Here is a 21,922-nt window from a genome sequence, read left to right as displayed (position 1 = left end):
CTCTCACACACTCACACACATTCTCACACACACACACACACACACACACACACACTCACACACATTCTCACACACACCTGTGTGAACTGAACTGGAACTTAAACACTCAGTTCAATTCAATATTCATCCATGTCTATAGCACCAGCCACTTTATATCTGTTTACATGCCGTTTCTGAACATTTACTTAATTGCTGCTGTTTCTGTTTTTGTACACATTTCAAACTGCCACCAACTGCTGCTATTACAGAAGCTATTAGAGCGGGTAAACTAAGTATTGAACACGTCACTATTTGTCTCAGTAAATATATTTCAAAAGGTGCTATTGACATGAAATTTTCCCCAGATGTTGGTAAGAACCCATGCAATCCACACATGTGAGGAAATGAAACCATAGACAACCATAAATTAAGTTCTGTGTAATAATGTGAAATAACAAAGGGAAACGGTGTTGAAAACGCTTAGTGAAATTTATTTAATACTTGGTACAAGAGCCTTTGTTGGTAAAGACAGCTTCAAGACGCCTCTTGTATGGAGAAAGTAGCATGCATTGCTCAGGTGTGATTTTGGCCCATTGTTTCACACAGTCTTGAAAGCTTGAAGGGTCAGTGGGCGTTTTCAATGAACTCTGACCATAGATTTTCAGTTGGATTCAAGTCAGGTGATTGGCTGGGCCATTCGAGCAGCTTTAATTTCTTTCTCTGAAGAAAGAAATGTAATTTCTATCTCCTTGGCTTTGTGTTTGGGATCACCGTCTTACTGAAATGTCCACCCTGGTTTCATGTTCATGGTCCTGGTAGATGGCAGCAGATTTTTTTTTTTCATAAAGAATGTCTCGGTACATTTCTCAGTGGAGACGTATTCTCTGCAGTGATGAATTAGAGCAGAGACTGCGAGCCAGGCCTACTTATCTAACATCAGTGCCTGACCTCACAAATGTGCTTCTAGAGCAATGTTGAAAGATTCCATAAATACACTCCTAAAACTTGTGGAAAGCCTTGCTAGAAGAGTTGAAGCTGTTATAGCTGCAAGGAGAACTCCACATTAGACCGTACGGCTTAAGAATGGGATGTCATTCAAGTTGATGTGCACGTAAAGGCAGGCGTCCCAAAACTTTTGGCCATAAAGTGTATATACAAATAGTGCTTACCTTGCTCATGTCCACGTGTTGCACTTGTTGAATCTCCACTTGTTATTCGTTTTACTGTACTCTATTAATTTTCCAAACACAAAAGTTTTGAAGCGTGTCTAGGGTTAGGCACGTTAAGGGAAAACATCCCCACCTAGTGGGGAACACATGCAAGTCCACAGTAATAAAACGACAAATCCATTACACACACTACAAGATTTTCTATAACATACCTGCCCAGTGTAGATAGAACACGTGGAAATATGGATTTCGTTGCATGGAGGATAAAGCAGTTCTACATAAAACTCAAGATAACACCAATTAATTAGGATTGTGACCAAGTCATAATAACTCAAGATAAAAGCACACATTCAGCGCCCAACACACATCATTAACTGTTCCCCAACAAGTTCAGCACAGAATAAATCCACAATAAAGCAGTTATTAGTGTGTTTCAGATTGTGTAATTTTAATTCACACCTTGTATGTTTCTTTTTTTATGTACTTTTTATGTCCTCACATGTTCCATGTCATATAATTAAATCTAGCATATGATTAAAACGATGAGTTGGTCTAGTGATGTTTTGTTTAACCCCAAAGGAATTTGGTAAATCCAGAAACCAGAGTCCTAAAGCATCATTGGCATCGTCTACATGAATGTTCAAGTCACCTACAATCAACACTTTGTCAAAATGAATCAATAGGTCTGAGAGTAAGTGTGCAAACTCTTGAAGAAAATCAGCGTAGGGCCCCGGGGTCTATACACGGTGGCCAGAGCAAAAGATAGCAGGGATTTATTATGCATGTCTGTGAGTACTATATTAAGGACAAGCACTTCGAATGAGTTAAACCTGGGTCCTGTTTTCTGAGTAACAGTAAGAGAATTGTTATAGATAGTTGCAACACCACCTTCACCACCAGTCTGACGGGGCTCATGCTTATCGGAATATCCTGACGGAGTAGACTCATTCAGACCAATGTGGTCATTTGGTCTAAGCCAGGTTTCAGTAAGGCAGAGTGCATCAAGACTCTTATTCAATTCAATTTTATTTGTATAGTGCTTTTAACAAAGAGCATTGCCTCAAAGCAGCCTTACATAAGAAAAAAGAAACAGACAAACAGTCCTAGATGTTATCCCAAGTGAGCAAGCCTGAGGGAAGGAAAAACTCCCTTAGATGGTATGAGGAAGAAACCTTGAGAGGAACCAGACTCAAAAGGGAACCCATCCTCATTTGGGTGACACAGGAGAGTGTGATATGAACAATGTCCTTCCTGCATTCATGTATAGTCAATTGTGTGATGCAGATACAGCATGTGTACAGTGTTGTGTAAATGAATAAAGAGATTGTTGTCGTCCACATATGGTTGGCAGCGTTGCTTTGAATACCCCAGTCCTCACAAAGCCAAACCCGGCTGGAGCTGGTCCATCTCTGGATGCCACTGGATCTGCCACAATCTCTGTATACCTCTGGATGGGTGGTAGAAGAAGGGAAACAAGTGGAAAGTAATTAGCGTAGCTGTTGTTCATAATATGAGCTGAATTGTGAGAGCTTCTGTGTGCTGGTTTTTGGACCAATAAGTAATATCTCTGTCCTATCAGAATTTAATAATAGAAAATTTTCAGTAGTCATCCAATCTTTTATATCTTTAACACACTCAGTTAATCCAGACAAATTAGATATTAGAGATATATAACTGGGTATCGTCAGCATAACAATGGAAACTAATCCGATGCCTTCTAATGATGTTACCCAATGGAAGCATGTAAACTGAGAAAAGCAGAGGTCGTAAAACCGACCCTTGTTGGACCCCGTATTTCACTGGCACTACATTGGACAGTTCTCCATTTGAATCTACAAAATGGTATGGATCAGACAGGTAGGATCTAAATCATTTTAATGCTTGTCCCTGCATACCTGTGTGATTTTGTAAGCGGTCTACGAGAATGTTATGATCTATAGTGTGGAATGCAGCACTAAGATCAAGCAGGACTAAAATGGAGATGCAGCCTTGGTCTGAAGCTAAAAAAAAAAAAAAAAAGTCATTTGTGATTTTAACTAGTGCAGTTTCTGTACTATGATGGGGCCTGAAACCTGACTGAAATTCTTCAAGGATATTGTTTTCCTGTAGGAAGGAGCATACTTGAGTTGACACCACCTTTTCTAATATTTTTTATATATAAACGGACGGTTTGAAACCGGCCTGTAATTTGATCCTTCGTTAGGGTCTAGTTTAGGTTTCTTCAGAAGAGGCTTAATAACTGCTAACTTGAGAGGTTTTGGGACATGACCTTGATATAACGAGGAGTTGATAATATTGAGAAGAGGCTCTCCAGCTGCATGTATCACTCCTTTCGGCAATCTAGTTGGAATTGGATCTAACAAACACGTTGTTGATTTAGCCGTGGTGATAAGTTTAAATAGCTCTTCCTGCCCTGTACTGGTCAAGCACTGTAGCTCTAGATGTGGAGCTTTAGGTTGGGCTGGAAATTCATAAAGTCCTCATTACTAAACTGTGATGGAATACTCTCTCCAGGAATCTGATGTTTTGTTAGTCTAGCCACTATACTAAATAAGTTTGTTTGTAAGGATTGTTCTGGTTTATTTCAATCAGTTTGCTCAGATGCTCTGCCCTAGCAGCTTTTACAGCCTGTCTATAGCTGGACAAACTGTCTTTAAACGCAATTCTAAAAACTTCAAATTTAGTTGTTCTCCACTTTGGCTCGAGGTTACGGGTTGCTCTCTTGAGGGCGTGAGTACGACTATTATACCGTGGTGCAGGTGTTTTAACTCTGACCTTTTTTAGTCAGATGGGGACAACCAGTGTTGGGGAGTAACTAGTTACATGTAACGGCGTTACGTAACTTAATTACAAAATAAATGTAACAGTAACTCGTTACAGTTACTTAGAAAAATATGTAATTAAAATTAGTTACTTATGAAAATGTTAAAGATTACAAATACAGTTACATCTGAATATTTTCTTTAAAAAAAACTAGTATATGTCGAATAAATATTAATTTGTTGTTAGAGTTTGTTAAAGTGGTACTATTCTGATGATTTTGATTGGTTCTCTGGTTTGAATTTGCGGCGCGTCTGCCAATCACGTTACTACATTGCCTCGGAAAGCTTTAGGCAAATACACTGAGAGTTACCACCATGGCGAGTGATAAAAATGCATTTCAGTCTTGGAAATTTAAAAATAATTTAATCCTAAAATCCGATAAGGGGCAAATATAAAAGTTCAGTGCAAAATTTGTTTGCTGGCTGTTAAAATGCTTTCGACATCAAAGGCTTCAATGTTGAACCTGAGGAATCATCTGCAGGTATGTAACCTAGCCTTTCTTTATTTTATAATGTATTTAAAATGTAAAATTTTTGTCATTATTGTGAGTGTACAGAAATAAAAACAGACCCTTTAGTTTCGAATGATATATTACTCGTTTTTGTATAATAAAAAGTGACGGAGTGGGTCAGTTGATTTACTGTAGCTGCTGTGTGGAAAAAAATCCACTAAAATGCGCCTGCGCGTTCATCGAGCCCATAGTGTACTCAAGACCTGTATTCAAAACATTCAGAACAAATTTGCTAGTCTGATAGCCATGGGTGTCGCTAGGCCATTTTAAAGTCCCCCTAAAATACCGCGATTGTCCATAAACTGTACACGAATAAGTGATCGCCTCAGTCCCCTTTAAATTTCATATGAAAACGGCGGCAGACTTCGGCTCCTCCCCGTCTTTCAGCGCGTTCTTTAATCTGCAGACCGCGGCGGCACAGAGCGAGGATCAGAGGACAAGTGTGTGTGTGTGTGTGTGTGTGTATTAAGTGTGTATCGCGGTGCGCCCCCTATGGGTCAATAATGAAACAACTGTGTGTGCGAATTTTTTGAAAAACGCATGTGCTATTGCATTAAAAGTTAAACATTCTGATTAAATTCCACTACAACTCTGTGTGTCAGCAAATGACAGAGTAATGAGATAATTACAAAATCACACGTTCTTCCACATTCCTTTAATCATTAAACAGTAAATAGTACATAAATAATCTTGTATCAGGTTATGTAGCCCATTTGGTTGCTACCTAACATAAGCTTCTGCACTATTTTTGCCTAATTTCCGGTAAACATCTATAAATCTGGATTTCTGAAAATACCCTAATCCTATCTTTATAACATAGTTTTAAAGTAACTAAATGGTTTACCAGAGTGCTTTTCAAAGTAAAATGTGAAGTAAAGAAACTGATAAATGAGAAGAGGACAGCTAATAAAATATTCTAGTAGGACAAGTGGGTATTTAGTAGTATTGTATTTCCACTGTAATAGCAGTTGTAGTTTTGGGACACCCCTCCAAATCATTGGCCACAGGTGTATAAAATCATGCACCTAGGCATGCAGACTGCTTCTACAAACATTTCGCTCTCAGGAGCTCAGTGAATTCAAGTGTGGTACCGTGATTGGTTGCCACCTGTGCAATAAGTCCATTCGTGAAATTTCCTCACTACTAAATATTCCACGATCAACTGTTAGTGGTATAACAAAGTGGAAGCAACTGGCAACAACAGCAACTCAGCCACGAAGTGGTAGGCCACATAAAATCACAGAGCGGGGTCAGCGCATGCTGTGGCATACAATGTGCAGAAGTCGACAACTTTCTGCAGAGTCAATAGTTTCAGAGCTTTATTTCTGTTCTCTATATATTTCTGTTATTCTGATATTCTATAAAGCTGCTTTGAGACCATGTCAATTGTTAAAAATGCTATATAAATAAACTTGAATTGAATTGAATTGAATAGACCTCTGAACTACCCTACAGATTAAGAATGGGATGTAATTAAAGTTCATTTGCATGTAAAGGCAGACGTCCCAAAACATTTGGCAATACAGTATAGTGTATATCAGGAACAGACTCAGTTAAGACCTTGCACAGAGCGGGTGGATTTCCTCTGGTACACCAGTTATCCCACTATTAAAAGGAACCGTAATGTGTAGCTGTAAACCTAGCATTAGGAGAAGCTATAGCATAGTACATTTAGCTCACCATTACATTTGCATATCTCATTTTATACAGCTCAGCAATTGAGTGCCAACTGAGGCCTAGCAGAAGCAAAATGGTGGTCCCAGGATTTGAACTCATGACCTTCCAATCAGTAATTCAACACCATAACCACTGAGCTACTCCTACATTAAGAGAAGTTGTAGCAGGTAGCTGTTATCAGTTTAAAGCAAGGACTCGAAGGCCCAATCCGAATTCTATTTTATACCCCTTCGCCTACACCAACCCCTGCGTCTAGCCCTTCCCCTTGCCCCTTTAAACAGAGGGGCGACGTGGAGGGGTGAAAATATTCCCCTAAGAAATCGGACACCACTACTACACCGTTACACGTCATCGTACATTGTCGCTAGCTCCTACATCAAAAGAGATGCGCCGATGTTTGTGACAAACTTCATACAAAACATGCAAGACTGATGGATCATGGTGCAATAAACACGAAACTGTAAGCAATGTTCGTTTACATCGTGTTCATGTATTTATGAGTGTAACCACATGAAAACTGATACCAACGTGCGGTAAAAGATAAGAAAATTCCCCTAGATTTTTATTTCTATGTCAAGTCACCGGGTATCAGATATAAAATACGATGTGGGACTATTGTGTAATCAGATTGTGTAAAATACACAAACTTTCACGATTTTTTCTTTCCTGGTAAGGTCCCCATTACCAGGGTTTTTTTTTTGGTTAATAATAAAAGCAGTAAGCTAAAATTATTTTCAGTAGACTTTCACTAGTCTTTATAGTTGGATGTTCACCAATAATACTTAAACCAAACACAACCAACAACACCAGTGACAACCCATTAAAATCTGCCTGCTATCATCACTGAAAGATAGACTAAAAACCTAAGTCTTTTATTTTATTTATTACAATATCTATGATAAAGTGATTGTGAAATGAAAGGAAATTGTGCATGGAGTGTCAGGACGTTGAGTTGGATGATGCAGATGATTTATTAGATTTACACTAGACGAAAACCGGAAGAATAATCCAGATTAAACACAAAATACGAGAAATACACTACTGCTCTGTGCTGCAGAATAATGAACAGATGCGCACGCAGCGCACGGAAGCTTCTGCTTCAGAGTTCTATATGTATACTGGTGTTCACTGGCTGCAGGTGTGTCTCATTACAGCTTGAACTTGACTGTATGTGTGTCGGAAGTTGTAGTTTGTGTCTGTCTGCCATGTTTGTATTTTAAGTTCAATTGATTCTAATACTGCGGGCGGCTCCGATCCGTCTCGGAGAGCAAAAAAGGCACCGATGCTTAAAGCGGCATTCAACCAAAATTCACGCATAGTTAATAAAAAAAAGCAACATATTACTGTCTACTGCCCATTACCACCACCCTGTCTCCAAAAAGGTTTGACGGAGAGAGTATCATATTCATCTTATCAAAATGACACCGCGATTTGTTTTCACCGCCGACGGCATTTTAGTTCATAAAAGTTTGTATCGGATTGGGACGCGGTAATTGGGTTGCAGAAGTTACGTTCAGCCATTTTGAAATTGCCCTGGCAAGTGTGACCCCGCCCACGCAGCGCTCCTTGGAAAAAAAAAACCTGTCATGGACGAAACAAGGTAAGACCGTTTTTATATTATTTTAACCATGTCAAATTATAAGTATTGATTGTTTATAGATGTACTGTGATTAAGTAGATCGTTAATTAAGCAAATTAAGGTGGTAATTCATGTTGTCGGAGGCGACTAGCAAGGTTCGTTTTTGGCAAGCTAACTTACTAAATTGATTTTTGTTGTAATTGGGTACGAATTTACTAGATTATTCAATGTTTTGATTATAGTTTAAACAAAATGGCCAGCCATATCCGTCAGGGTTTTTGAAGGCATTAGTAATAATAATTTAAGAGTTTACATCAGCTTTATAGAGTCAGTGCGTTATGGGATATAAGTGGTAATTAATTGTTTATTTCTTCATTAATCACTTTTGTGCACTATAAGTTAAAAAAAAAATAAAACAACAGGTTTCATTGGAATCCTTAATTAAACTATCATGTCTAACCCCAACTTCCTAACAAGCTGGAATATGTGAAGAAAATAATTTCACTGGCTTAGGCCTGTCATACATTTCTGGCCAGTGAAATTCTTTTCCTTCATATATCCCTGCTTGTTAGAATGTTGGGGTCAGAGCACAAGGTCAGCCATGATATGGTGCTCCTGGAGCAGAGAGGGTTAAGGGCCCGATCGTGGCAGCTTGATGGCACCTTAACCCCTGAGCTACAACTGCTCCTCATGCATCCTTATGTTCAGTTTAAACATGGTATAAAAGTATTGTTGTATGCTAGCATTCATTGAGTTCTTTTTACTTTTTCAACTGACCAAATAAAACCAACGTAAGGGTGAATAAGAAGGTGATAGAGAGGTTCAGAACTCGCATCACAAGACTCAAGCATCATCATAATGAATGTGCAAGGCGATACGAAGCAAGTCAGAAGGTGAGGCATTTTTACAGTAGCCAAATTAATTTCATAAAGGCCTGTTACTAAAGAGGTAGCCTATATCATAGTATTCACAATACTGAAGTTGTTCATTAGGATGTAATGTGGTATAAAATCTCAGTGAGACCCAAATGTAACCCAGCCATAAATTCAAATCTAATGCATTATACAAATATGTATAAAACTATTTTCTACATATTTGCCAAAACAAAAAAAAACAAAGATTTATATTAAGTAGAATATTTTATGCAGTATACTCTTGTAAAAAAGTTAAACTGAAACTGCATAATGCATGGAAACCAAAAGATTTTTATGACCACAGTTATGAATTAAATAGAATCAAAGAAGATATCCTGGCATTACAGTGGATGTGTATGAAAAGATCCATGGTAAGTGTCTGTGTGGATTTTTGAAAATGAAAAGTAAAAAAGAATTCATGACAACTGACTATTTCTGTTAACTTGAACAGGCAGAGTTAGATGTAGATATGGGCAGTGGGCCTTCAAACGTCAATGAGCATCTGGCCAAACAACCTTTGTCTACAGAGAAGACTGTGGTAAGCATGCATGCTGTGATACCATCTTATTAAGCACAACTCCTCTAAACGCAGTTATACCATGCAGAAGACACTGAAGGCATAAATTAACAATCGTTGCAATCATACATTGGTGTTTTAGGATTTGCAAATAGATATATACAGACTGTTCTTTTGCAGCATTGAAGTCTTTGTGATGGTCTTAAAAATGTGCAAATTGTTTCGCCTTTACCCAAACCACAAACAGTAATATTTAAGAAGCCTTTTAGGTGAGAATGATGAATATCAGTAACATTGCTCTATAGATTTTTGCTATGTCTCTTACTAGGACACAGATATATATATACAGGGGTTGGACAATGAAACGCCTGGTTTTAGACAACAATAATTCATTAGTATGGTGTAGGGCCTCCTTTTGCAGCCAATACAGTATCAATTTGTCTTGGGAATGACAGATACAAGTCCTGCACAGTGGCTAGAGGGATTTTGAGCCATTCTTCTTGCAGAATAGTGTCCAGGTCACTACATGATGCTGGTGGAGGAAAACGTTTCCCGACTCGCTCCTCCAAAACACCCCAAAGTGGCTCAATAATATTTAGATCTGGTGACTGTGCAGGCCATAGGAGATGTTCAACTTCACTTTCATGTTCATCAAACCACTCTGTCACCAGTCTTGCTGTGTGTATTGGTGCATTATCATCCTGATACACGGCACCGCCTTCAGGATACAATGTTTGCACATGGTCCTCCAGAATGGTTCGGTAGTCCTTGGCAGTGTATTGGGTCTAGGGAATGCCATGATATTGCAGCCCAAACCATCACTGATCCACCCCCATGCTTCACTCTGGGCATGCAACAGTCTGGGTGGTACGCTTCTTTGGGGCTTCTCCACACCGTAACTCTCCCCGATGTGGGAAAGACAGTGAAGGTGGACTCATCAGAGAACAATACATGTTTCACATTGTCCACAGCCCAAGATTTTCGCTGCTGGCACCACTGAAACCAACGTTTGGCATTGGCACGAGTGACCAAAGGTTTGGCTATAGCAGCACGGCCATGTACATTGACCCTGTGGAGCTCCCGACGGACAGTTTTGGTGGAAACAGGAGAGTTGAGCTGCACATTTAATTCTGCAGTGAGTTGGGCAGCTGTGGTTTTATGTTTTTTGGATACAATCCGGGTTAGCACCCGGACATCCCTTTCAGACAGCTTCCTCTTGCGTCCACAGTTACTCCTGTTGGATGTGGTTCTTCATTCTTGGTGGTATGCTGACATTACCCTGGATACCGTGGCTCTTGATACATCACAAAGACTTGCTGTCTTAGTCACAGATGCGCCAGCGAGACGTGCACCAACAATTTGTCCTCTTTTGTACTCTGATATGTCACCCATAATGTTGTGTGCATTGCAATATTTTAAGCAAAACTGTGCTATTACTCTGCTAATTAAACCTTCACACTCTGCTCTTACTGGTGGAATGTGCAATCAATGAAGATTGGCCACCAGGCTGGTCAGATTTAGCCATGAAACCTCCAACACTAAATTGGCCCGTGTTTCAGTTTCATTGTCCAACCCCTCTACAAAAGTTCTTGAAAGACTCTAGTCTCTTAACATTTTACATACTTTTAAAGATTTCTCCATTTGTAGCTATAATTCAACTTTGCCACTCAGGGGCATGACTCAATTTAATATCAAATTTATTCTATATCTTCTTTGTTGGGTCTAGTTACAGTAGCTAGTTAAATGTAATGTAAATTCCTTAGTTTCCCTTACAGATTTTCTGTTTTAGGTCACAACTGCACTGAACTGCTGAACAAGCAATTTAATGAAGTCTTTTTTTTGTCAAAGTGCAGGCATAACATTAAATATGTAACTATGTGAAATTACCAAAGGTGAAGGTTGGGAAAATGTTCTGTTGTACATTTTATAACCTTGTTTTATGTGAATCTTGGATGTTGCATGAACTCTCAGTGGACGCTGGGACCAGATATCCACTTTGATTCTGGTTTTAAACTGAAACCACTTTATTTATTTCTAGCTTGCCAGACAAGACCAGACCAGTTCCACCTCAGAGGACATTACTAGTATTGAAAACAGTGAGGATGATTATGTACCCGAATCTGAGAGCTGTTCAGAAGACTCTGAAGAGACTCCACAGAAAAGATCCAAAGTTGGTTCTCAGCCCAGTGCCTCATCATCTACCTGTGTGACATCAGATATCAGTCAGAATGCCTACAAGGACACGGGAACTCTGCCAGACAATGACAGTAGCAGTCAAGTGTCAGTCATGCAACTGAAAAAGACTTCAGATGGTCAAAGGATGTATAACAAAAAACAATATTGTTTTTACTGCTCCAAGCCATTCTGCAAAATGGCAATACACTTGTCTCAAGTTCACAGGAATGAGCTGGAGGTAGCAAAGGCCCTTTCTTTTCCAAAGGGATCTAAAGAGAGAAGAATCAATCTGAATCTGCTGAGAAACAAAGGTAATCTTGTACACAACACAAATGTTCTGAAAAATGGAAAAGGAGAATTGGTTCCATGACAACAACCTTCTGCTACATATGTTGATATTAACGATTATATGCACTGTTTGAACTGCCAAGGCCTGTTCAGACGAAAGGCACTTTGGAGGCATATGGCAAGGTGCAACTTGGCAAAGCAATGCCAGGCCACAAAACCAGGCAGATCTAGAGTCCAAGCACTCTGTGCTTATGCACAGCCTGTTCCGAATGGAGTAAGTAAAAAATTATGGAAACTGATCAGTGATATGAAGCAAGATGAAGTAACGCAGGCAGTTAAAAGTGATACATGCATCATCAAATTTGGAGAAGACTTGTGCAACAAAATGGGTAGTGACAAAACCAAGCATGAATACATCAGAACTAAAATGCGTGCGGCTGGAAGGTTGTTGGTGTGTGCTAGGAAAGTGGGAAAGCTTCAGAGTATCAAAGACTTTTTTATATCCTCAAACTTCCATCATGTCATCCAGGCTGTTAAAGATATCTCAGGATACCAAGATGAAGATGAAGTCTTCACAGTTCCATCATTGGCATTAAAACTGGGGCACAACCTTAAAAAAAATGGCTGATATCTCTGAGTGTGAAGCAGTGATTGCAGGAGAGGAAAATGATGTCCAGGATGTCAAAAGGTTCAAGCAATTGTATACCACCAAATGGAATGAATATGTATCAGCATCAGCACTGAAAACACTCAATGAGGCCAAGTGGAACTCTCCAGAACTTCTACCTTTTACTGAGGATATTAAAAAAATGCACATGTATCTAAGAAGTAAAACTAAACTGCACCAACAAAAGCTCAGAAATGAGAAAAGTCAGAAAAATTGGTCAAATCTTGCTCACCTCATGCTATGTGATGTCATTTTGTTTAACCGCAGGAGGGCAGGAGAAGTAGCAAAAATGAAGTTGATTTGTATCTTCTTCGAAATTCATCTGTTCTACATTCTGATCCTGCGGATGCTTTATCTGAACTTGAGCAGAAACTGTCAGCATTTCCAACGTATTGAAATCAGAGGCAAACGAGACAGAAAGGTTCCAATACACCTAACTCCAAGTATGCTAGAATCTATGGAGCTACTTGTAAAGAGCCGTCAAACGTGGCATACCTGACGAGAATCAGTATTTTTTTTGCAAAGCCTCTGACAGAGTCATCATATTACAAAGGCCCAGATTGCATCAGAGTAGCTGCCCGACAGTGTGGAGCCAAACATCCTAGCACTTTGTCATGAAAACACGTTGCGACATTATCTAAAGTGCTAAATCTGACTGACACAGACTTGCTTGGCTGTTTTTATTGCAGTTGTAAACAAACCTGCTTTATGTCTTCAGATTGTCAAATTGTGTTGGTTTTTTTGTAGGTTGAATGGCGATAAAGAATATTTTCATTTAGCTATTTGTATATGCTCATACAAAAACATTTGTTAATATAAATGATGTGAACTGCAAACAGCTAAACCGGGCTAGTCAACCATTGCATGACTTTCTGTCCGTCGTTGTTTGGTTTTGGTTAGTGTCTCTGTCTTTCAGAGGAATCTTCAGTTGGCAGCAAGTCTTCACAGGAGAGTCAGGTACCACGGCTAAAGAAGCGACGTCAGTCTCCTTCAACATCTATAGGTAGCCTCAGAGCTGTGGTCTGAGAATGAGCAGTTATTCCCTGTTAAGTATTTTTGTATCTCTAATTGAATCAAAGCTTGTTTATTCCTTGTGTGACATAACCCAATTCGTCAGGAAGCTAGCGATAAAAACAATGTTAATTCTAACATTTTTTGTGTGCTAATATACAGTGCTGCCCATAACTCCCAAGTATTTGCAGTCAAACAGTCTGACCTTCCTATAACCTTATGCATTGCTTGTATTTTTATTTATTTATTTTTTTACTCATTTTCATTTGGTTTTTGGTTATGGTGTTCCAGTGTTGAAGTGTTTAGTTGCTTTGTGTTACAGAAGAACCTTCATTTGGTTCTAAGCCTGCAAAGGAGAAAGAGACACCACAACAAAGGAAACCATGTCGGTCACCTTCAAAGTCAGGTAAAGGGTCAGAACTTTGTCAAGCCAGTTACATAGCTGAAGATATATAATGTTACAGAATTTCTTGTAGATATTTTTATTCACTGTATTTCTGTGTTATGTGTGCAAGAGATTTAAAGATTAAAAGATCTCATATAACTGAGGATTGATTATTGCCTTCTGGTGAAATTATTTTCTTCTTTAAGTTTGTCGAAATGCCCAAAAAGAAAATGGACAGAAGAGGAGGTGAAGGCGGTCGAAAATAAACTCTTGGATTGCATCACCTCTGGCACGGTACCGGGGAAAAGGCAATGTGAAGACTGCATCAGGTCAGCTCCTGTAGGACTTAAGCACAGAACCTGGGAGGCAGTCAAGTTTTATATCAAGAACTGAAAGAAGAAAAAAATGAATTGCCAAATGCCTGGCTCAGGAGAGTATTCAGAAATTTTTTTGGAATACTCTTGCACACTGTTTTCTGTTGCCTGTTGCGTTCAGAGAAGGGTTCATTGCAAATTGTTCATCACAAACTGTTGACTCCATCGCTAAAATAAGCTACAAAAAATAAAGTTCTGTCAGAACTACTTTTGACAAAAGATGATTTGTTTGAATCTTTCAGTACAGTTCTGTTTGTTGGCAGCAGGAAGTACCTGCTGACCTGAGTGCTAAAAATGGCTTATTAAGGATTTTGAGGTGAGGTCCCCATCGGGAACCTCAGAATCATACACAGTGATGTCAAACATTTGCATATCAAAACATTACGCCACAGGTCCCCACGAGGGTGTTCTACCTGACAGGGTCCCCACTGGTTAGTAAAGGGGCAGAGCCATTTTTTTCAAGTGATGGCTGTATTAACAAATGGAAATAGAGTGTGGATCAGTTCCTGCCATGTCTGTAGCCCATTCAGAAAGGGTGGTCCCCACCAGTCTGCATCCTGTCATGTGTCCCCACTGAGTAGCAAAAACCGGTATGTGTGTGTGTGATCAGGAAGACTCGTATTTGGCGTGTTCAGTACTTAAATGTTATACACATCTATGCAATTCAGTGGAATGCTGCATTAAGTTTACCATCCTACCCTGTTAGTCAAACCTTTATTGTATTTTATTTTATTATTTATTAATTATTTATTTTTACTATTATACCCTCATTGGGGGCTGAGCCCCCTTTAAATGAAAATCCTAAAATCGTCCCTGCTGCTAGTTACCTTTACCAGGCACACTTCTATTAATGAACCCTTTGACAGAAAATATATAGCTCACATTTTTCCTCCTTGAAAATGTGTTGGTAATGTCAGATCTAATATAACTTAGTTATTTTAGCACTGTAGCATACATTATGATGACTCTTTTCAGATTATGTTTTTTTTCAAGGCATTGTTACTTGCCAGTGTGTCCTGTCATAGCTATGCAAAGATTTGATTCCTAAAACAGTATTAAACAGTTTTTATGAAGTCTGGTTTTGTGGTGGCTGAGCTTAAATTAAATCAATATAATCTTAATTCAAGTGATGAAAGATTTAAATTCTAACAGTAAACAGAGTTGAGTACTACTGTAAGGTTAACCCTGCCTGGTATAAATGTTTGGAAATGATTTTGTTGAAAATATCCATTAGAAACTTAAAAGTAATCAAAAAGTAATCAAATGTAATCAGTTACTTTACTTTTATAAAGTAATTGAAAAGTTACACTACTTATTACATTTTAAACAGAGTAACTCGTAATCTGTAACCTATTACATTTCCAAAGTAACCTTCCCAACACTGGGGACAACAGTGTCTGGTGTGCTGGTGAACATAGTGCCTATGCTGTTAGATACTTCATCTAAATCATCTGCATTTAGGGGTCTAGCAAGAAGTTGAGACAGATCTGGCAGATTGCTTGTGAATCTGTCTTTAGTGGTCAGAGTAATAGTTCTGCCAAATTGATAACGTGGAGAGACGTGTCTAATATGTTCTACAGGTAGAGTGTACACTAAGAGGTGATGGTCTGTGATATCATCGCTTTGAGGTAGAACGGCTATATCAGTGACATCGGTCCCACGTGATATAATTAAATCTAGCGTATGATTAAAACGATGAGTTGGTCTAGGGATGTTTTGTTTAACCCCAAAAGAATTTAGTAAATCCAGAAACCAGAGTCCTAAAGCATCATTAGCATTGTCTACATGAATGTTAAAATCTCCTACAATCTACAGTCAAAATGAATCAATAGGTCTGAGTGTAAATGTGCAAACTCTTTAAGAAAATCGACGTAGGGCCCCGGGGGTCTATACACGGTGGCCAGAGCAAGAGATAGCAGGGATTTTTTTTTATGCATGTCTGTGAGTGCAACATTAAGGACAAGCACTTCGAATGAGTTAAACCTGGGTCCTGTTTACTGAGTAACAGTAAGAGAATTGTTATAGATAGAGAATTGTTAGAAGACACCACCTCCACCACCAGTCTGATGGGGCTCATGCTTATAGGAACATCCTGACGGAGTAGGCTCATTCTGACCAATGTGGTCATTTGGTCTAAGCCAGGTTTCAGTAAGGCAGAGTGCGTAGAAACTATGATCTGAGATCATTTCATTAACAATAAGTGCTTTCGGTGCAAGGGATCTAATGTTCGGAAGCCCAAACTTTAGAAATTGTCTTTACTTATTTGGCCTTTGTCGGGTTTAATTGTGATTAGATGAGAGCTATTAGCGAATTGATCCTTTGATCTCACTAATTGGGGAACAGACACAGTTTCTATAGGACGAGCTATGTGTGCACTTGTGTCAGTCTGGTGAGTTGAACAGTAGCTATTCTAATTGTAATCTAAGGTAAGACTTACCAGTCAGATGGTGCGTAGTGTCCTGGAGATGTTGTCCGAGAGGACTGCTGCTCCAACTATGCCCATCAGAACGGTAGAGCCTAAGACGCTCCCAGAAAATATTCCAATTATCAACAAAGCTTAATTTCTGGTCTTGACACCATGAGTGTAACCGTTCGTTAAAAGCAAATAGTCTAGTGAACCTCTCGATTCCTTGCTGGAACGCGGGAAGTGGTCATGACACGATGATCCTCGTCGATGGGCGATGTGGTGTGAACCTTCTCCACCAGGCTCCTGAAGTCCTTCTTCAGGATCTCCATCTGCCTCAGCCTGATGTCGTTCGTGCCAGCATGGAGGACCACAGCTCCGATGTGCTTATTCAGGATGGCGGGTACCCGTGCAGCGACATCAAGAACACGAGCACCAGGAAGACAGCGAGTGCGCACCTCACCTTACCTTTAGCCTCACCTGCACTCAAAGGCAAACCCACAACCGACATAGTGTTTAAGAGCAGTAGTACAACCGAGATAATTGGTGTGAAAAACGTAAACAAACCTGTGGTAGCCGGGCTATCGGGTTAGCGATGCTAATGGGCTAACCGGCTAGAAGCGGGTGTTCTGGAAAACCAATAAAACTAGCAATGTAATACGCGTTTGGAATGAGAATATTATGGGATACTGTTGACTACTAAAGATGCTATGAAAAGTTATAATATAGTACTGGGATTAAGATAAAAATCGAGAACGTTTAGCGAAATTTTAGGTCAGCTTGGCGGAGCTCAGAGAAACATGTCTGCATATAGTCTGTGTAGCTTGAATGTAAGTGTTTTTAGGCAGCAAGTGAATAGCCAGGTCTCCAAACCTATTATCTGAGATCATTTCATTAACAATAAGTGCTTTAGGTGCAATGGATCTGATGTTGAGAAGCCCAAACTTTAGAAGTTGTTTTTGTTTGTTTATTTGGCCTGTTTATGGTTTAATGGTGATTAAACCTTGTCTTGGAAGTATGACAGTATATTATAGAGTAAATTGGCTTCATCTACAACATGTATTTTCCCTACAGAATGCATATATATTTATATATATACACACACAAATACATAAGCATTTATACTATACTGTCAAAAGTTTTGGGACACCACTCCAAATCAATGAATTCAGGTGTTCCAATCACTTCCATGGCCACAGTTGTATAAAATCCAGAAGCTAGGCATGCAGACTGCTTCTACAAACATTTGTGAAAGAATGGGTCGCTCTCAGGAGATCAGTGAATTAAAGCATGGTACTGTGATAGGCTGCCACCTGTGCAATAAGTGAAATTTCCTCACTACTAAATATTCCACGATCAACAGTTAGTGGTAATATAACAAAGTGGAAGTAATTGGGAACAACAGCAACTTGGTCCACGAAGTGGTAGTCCACGTAAAATCACAGATCAGGGTCAGCACACGGTGCGCAGAAGTCGACGACTTTCTGCAGAGTCAATAGCTACAGACCTCCAAACGTTGTGTGGCCTTCAGAGTAGTGTCCCAAAACTTTTGGCCATAAAGTGTATATACAAATAGTGCTTACTTTGCTCATCTCCATTTGTTGCAAGACTATTCGTTTTTTACTGTACTGTATTCATTTTCCAAACACTGTAATGGCTTATCTGTAGTTATGACTTGAAGTTTTGAAGCGTGCCTTCAATTTGATGAAAGCTCATGTAGAAACACCATAACACTAAGCCATCGGCTGTCTTAGATTGCACTACCTTGTCTTGTACAGGCAGGGCACTGACTTAGAGCAATGTCAGAGGTGTATTCTGTACTCGGTAGTCCTTGATGAACTCCTCTGTCTCCTCACCAAGGTAGAAAATGAGGCCTCTGATCACAGCTTCTCTTCAGGCAAAATGCAGGATGAGGAGGAGGACATTCCTCCTCCATCTGAAAGAGAGAGAGAGAGAGAGAGAGAGAGAGAGAGAGAGATTTAAAACTTTGCCAGCTTATATTGGAGAACACAACTTCAAATGTTCAACATACCTGGGAAAACTCAAATGAAGTCCATCACAGGTGGTTCATTGAGGATTACGTCAATTCGATGAACAGAAAAGATCTTCGTCGTCTTCTTGATGAGATAAAACAAAGTACAATGAGCTTTTTAACATAGAAACATGAATCAGGTAACTCTTGAACTCTTACCATAACCATATTCAAGTTGAAGTGAATTATTTAACATCCACTTTTAACCTTTTGAACATCTTTAACTAGAACATTACTATGAATTTCTTATTATTTATTTATTTATTTATTTTACAGTAATTCTGTCCTGTTAACCAGAATCAACATCACTTATTTGTGCCAATTCTAGGCTTAGTAATGGCACAGACCAAGCTAGCGATTAGCATTAGCTGCCATCAATCTCACAAACCCACGACTGGTTTCTATGAAAAGTATCTAGACAACAATATCAAGTACGCTGTCATTTCATCTTACCATATTAGCCACAGCTACAAGCTACGAGCTAAAAGTCAACATGCTATACACTCACCAGGCTTTCAGCAGGAAAAGTAGCCCAATATTTCAGGCGGCTTACAACAAGTTGTAGTTAATTCACTTTAATTCAAAAACCATTCTTTTTCAATCTCAACATCACTTACTTGTGCCAATCCAAGGCTTAGTAATGGCACAGACCAAGCTAGCGATTAGCATTAGCTGCTAATGCTAACGTGATTAAACGCATAAAATATGCCGTTTATTCATTTGCAATGGTACAAAAAGGCACCGAAGCCTTAAATAAGGAGGTGAGGGGGCGGCCACAATTTAATGGAAATGTTAACAGAAAAGAAACAGCTCATGGAGATTTTAGCTATTAGCACACCCATCACCCGCTTTTACTCTACTTTGAACAAGAAGCACGTAGTGTACACTCTGCCTGAGGTCCGCACGGGCTTCGAACCGCGGTCTCTAAGGGCCTGAGCTCCAAAAACCAACACGCTACCTACTAAGCTACGACAGGTTCCACCCCTACTTACAGCTGATAGGCTGGGGTGCCGTACGCAATCCCTCTGCGGATTGGACAATTCAACCGTCACTCAACTCGACTGAAACAACCCGGAAGGTAGAACGGAGCGTGTCCAAGTCCTGACAAGTTGGAAACACTAAATATGCGCTTGGCGCCAGCATTAAGGACCGGATTACAATAGTTCCGTGGAAATAAGTCAATAAATCCAGAAAAAAATCTTAGCTTTACTGCCGAGCCACAGGCCCTGGGTCAAAGCTGGCCTCTGAGCAGTCATAACACTTGGAGCAGCGTAACGTGAGAAACTTACCCCTATCCTGTGGGTGCGAGTAAAATTGCTTTAAACTCGCCGACAAGAAGAAAAATCAGTAGGTGCACATAACAATTCTCTACACTAGCTAAAGAAAGGCACACACGGCTCCTTTCAAAGCAAAAGCCCCAGAAGTCGATGGATACTCCCACTCATTACACAGGAGACGATAAGAAACCGTTTGCTTGGACAATGGGAATTGCCATGCATGCAAGCTCACACTGTCAGTGACGGCTAAAATGTACAAAGCGCATTGCTGAACACAGAAAGCTGAGAAGAGCGCGCAGTCAACAAGCCTTGTAGAAGAGCCGTAGGTGCAGTGGGACACGCCCACAAGGGAAGATACAAATACGTTCAAAAATGCCATTTCAAATTCGTTCATTTAGAAAATAATGAAATACTAGTCCTCGCCATGTCTAGTAGTCTGTGTATAAATGTTTAAAGGATGGGGAAAAAGTGTATTTTAAAAATAGTGTGTATTTTTTTAAACCTACCGTGATCGTATTGTCGATCTCTTCTTCGTACCATAAATACAGTTGATGTTCTTCTGTATTATTGTGCTCGTGTCTGGTAGCGCAAAGTGGCCTCTCCTGTAATGGGCAAGTGACCACGCCACACAAGCACCCATGCCAACCTATTAGCTATAGGCTATGAGCAACCAAATAGCTTGGCTATTAGCTACTAGCTATAGGCTATTAGCGAACAAATAGCTTGGCTAATAGCTTCAGACTGTTAGCTATAGGCTATGAGCAACCAAATAGCTTGGCTATAGCTTGGCATGGGGGGGATTTAATGAACGAGACCCCCTTTTATTTATTTATTTTTTTTACACTTTATCTTAATCTCCTTCTATGGCACATGATCACTCGCATTTCGCCGCAGACTGAACGGTGTGTAACGTCATATATACAAACTGTCACTGACCATCCTGTACACAGCGTTAACAACATTTAGTTATGCAGAAATTATTCATGTTGATAAAATATCAATATTTTTTTTAATGTCCTTAACTTACGTGTTAGGCTGCTTGATGATTCAGAGTAAGAACTTCATTGTATGGTGGAACACACTGTATTATCGTATTGTCGATCTCTTCTTCGTACCATAAATGATGTTCATATTCTACTGTATTATTGTGTTTGTATAAGGTAGTGCCAAGTGGGGGGAAATAGTAAACACCCATTTCCTTACACTTTATCTTAATCTCTTTCTCCATATCATTTATGCAAGGTTTTATTATACACACACACACACACACACACACTCACACACATTCTCACACACACACACACACACACACACACACATTCTCACACACACACACACCTGTGTGAACTGAACTGGAACTTAAACACTCAGTTCAATTCAATATTCATCCATGTCTATAGCACCAGCCACTTTATATCTGTTTACATGCCGTTTCTGAACATTTACTTAATTGCTGCTGTTTCTGTTTTTGTACACATTTCAAACTGCCACCAACTGCTGCTATTACAGAAGCTATTAGAGCGGGTAAACTAAGTATTGAACACGTCACTATTTGTCTCAGTAAATATATTTCAAAAGGTGCTATTGACATGAAATTTTCCCCAGATGTTGGTAAGAACCCATGCAATCCACACATGTGAGGAAATGAAACCATAGACAACCATAAATTAAGTTCTGTGTAATAATGTGAAATACCACAGGAAAATGGTATTGAAAACACTTAGTGAAATTTATTTAATACTTGGTACAGGAGCCTTTGTTGGTAAAGACAGCTTCAAGACGCCTCTTGTATGGAGAAAGTAGTTGCTTGCATTGCTCAGGTGTGATTTTGGCCCATTGTTTCACACAAACAGTCTTGAAAGCTTGAAGGGTCAGTGGGCGTCTTCTGTGAACTCTGACCATAGATTTTCAATTGGATTCAAGTCAGGTGATTGGCTGGGCCATTCGAGCAGCTTTAATTTCTTTCTCTGAAGAAAGAAATGTAATTTCTATCTCCTTGGCTTTGTGTTTGGGATCACCGTCTTACTGAAATGTCCACCCTGGTTTCATGTTCATGGTCCTGGTAGATGGCAGCAGATTTTTTTTTTCATAAAGAATGTCTCGGTACATTTCTCAGTGGAGACGTATTCTCTGGAGTGAT

The 21,922-nt window shown here is 39.5% G+C and overlaps 1 long non-coding RNA gene across 5 annotated transcripts in view; it reads right to left on the bottom strand.

The window, feature by feature from the left end:
- Positions 1 to 572: 572 nt before the first annotated feature.
- LOC131365210 (uncharacterized) overlaps positions 573 to 21,922 on the bottom strand; it is a 36,967-nt gene continuing 15,617 nt past the window's right edge. Inside the window, exons 1-6 of one of the 5 annotated variants that reach the window (XR_009206574.1) lie at positions 19,014 to 19,766; positions 18,506 to 18,587; positions 18,238 to 18,409; positions 17,041 to 17,102; positions 16,507 to 16,953; positions 592 to 2,595 (exon numbers count right to left, since the gene is read on the bottom strand). This is a non-coding gene — a long non-coding RNA (uncharacterized LOC131365210). Of the gene's footprint in view, positions 2,596 to 16,506; positions 16,954 to 17,040; positions 17,103 to 18,237; positions 18,410 to 18,505; positions 18,591 to 19,013; positions 19,767 to 19,794; positions 20,570 to 21,922 lie in introns of those variants that run through there. The other 4 variants (XR_009206570.1, XR_009206569.1, XR_009206571.1 and 1 more) reach the window with 4 other exon arrangements.

Source organism: Hemibagrus wyckioides, linkage group LG14 (genome assembly GCF_019097595.1).
Source record: "Hemibagrus wyckioides isolate EC202008001 linkage group LG14, SWU_Hwy_1.0, whole genome shotgun sequence".
In the NCBI taxonomy this organism is placed as follows: Eukaryota; Metazoa; Chordata; class Actinopteri; order Siluriformes; family Bagridae; genus Hemibagrus; species Hemibagrus wyckioides.
This window is presented reverse-complemented; position numbering and strand designations above follow the sequence as displayed.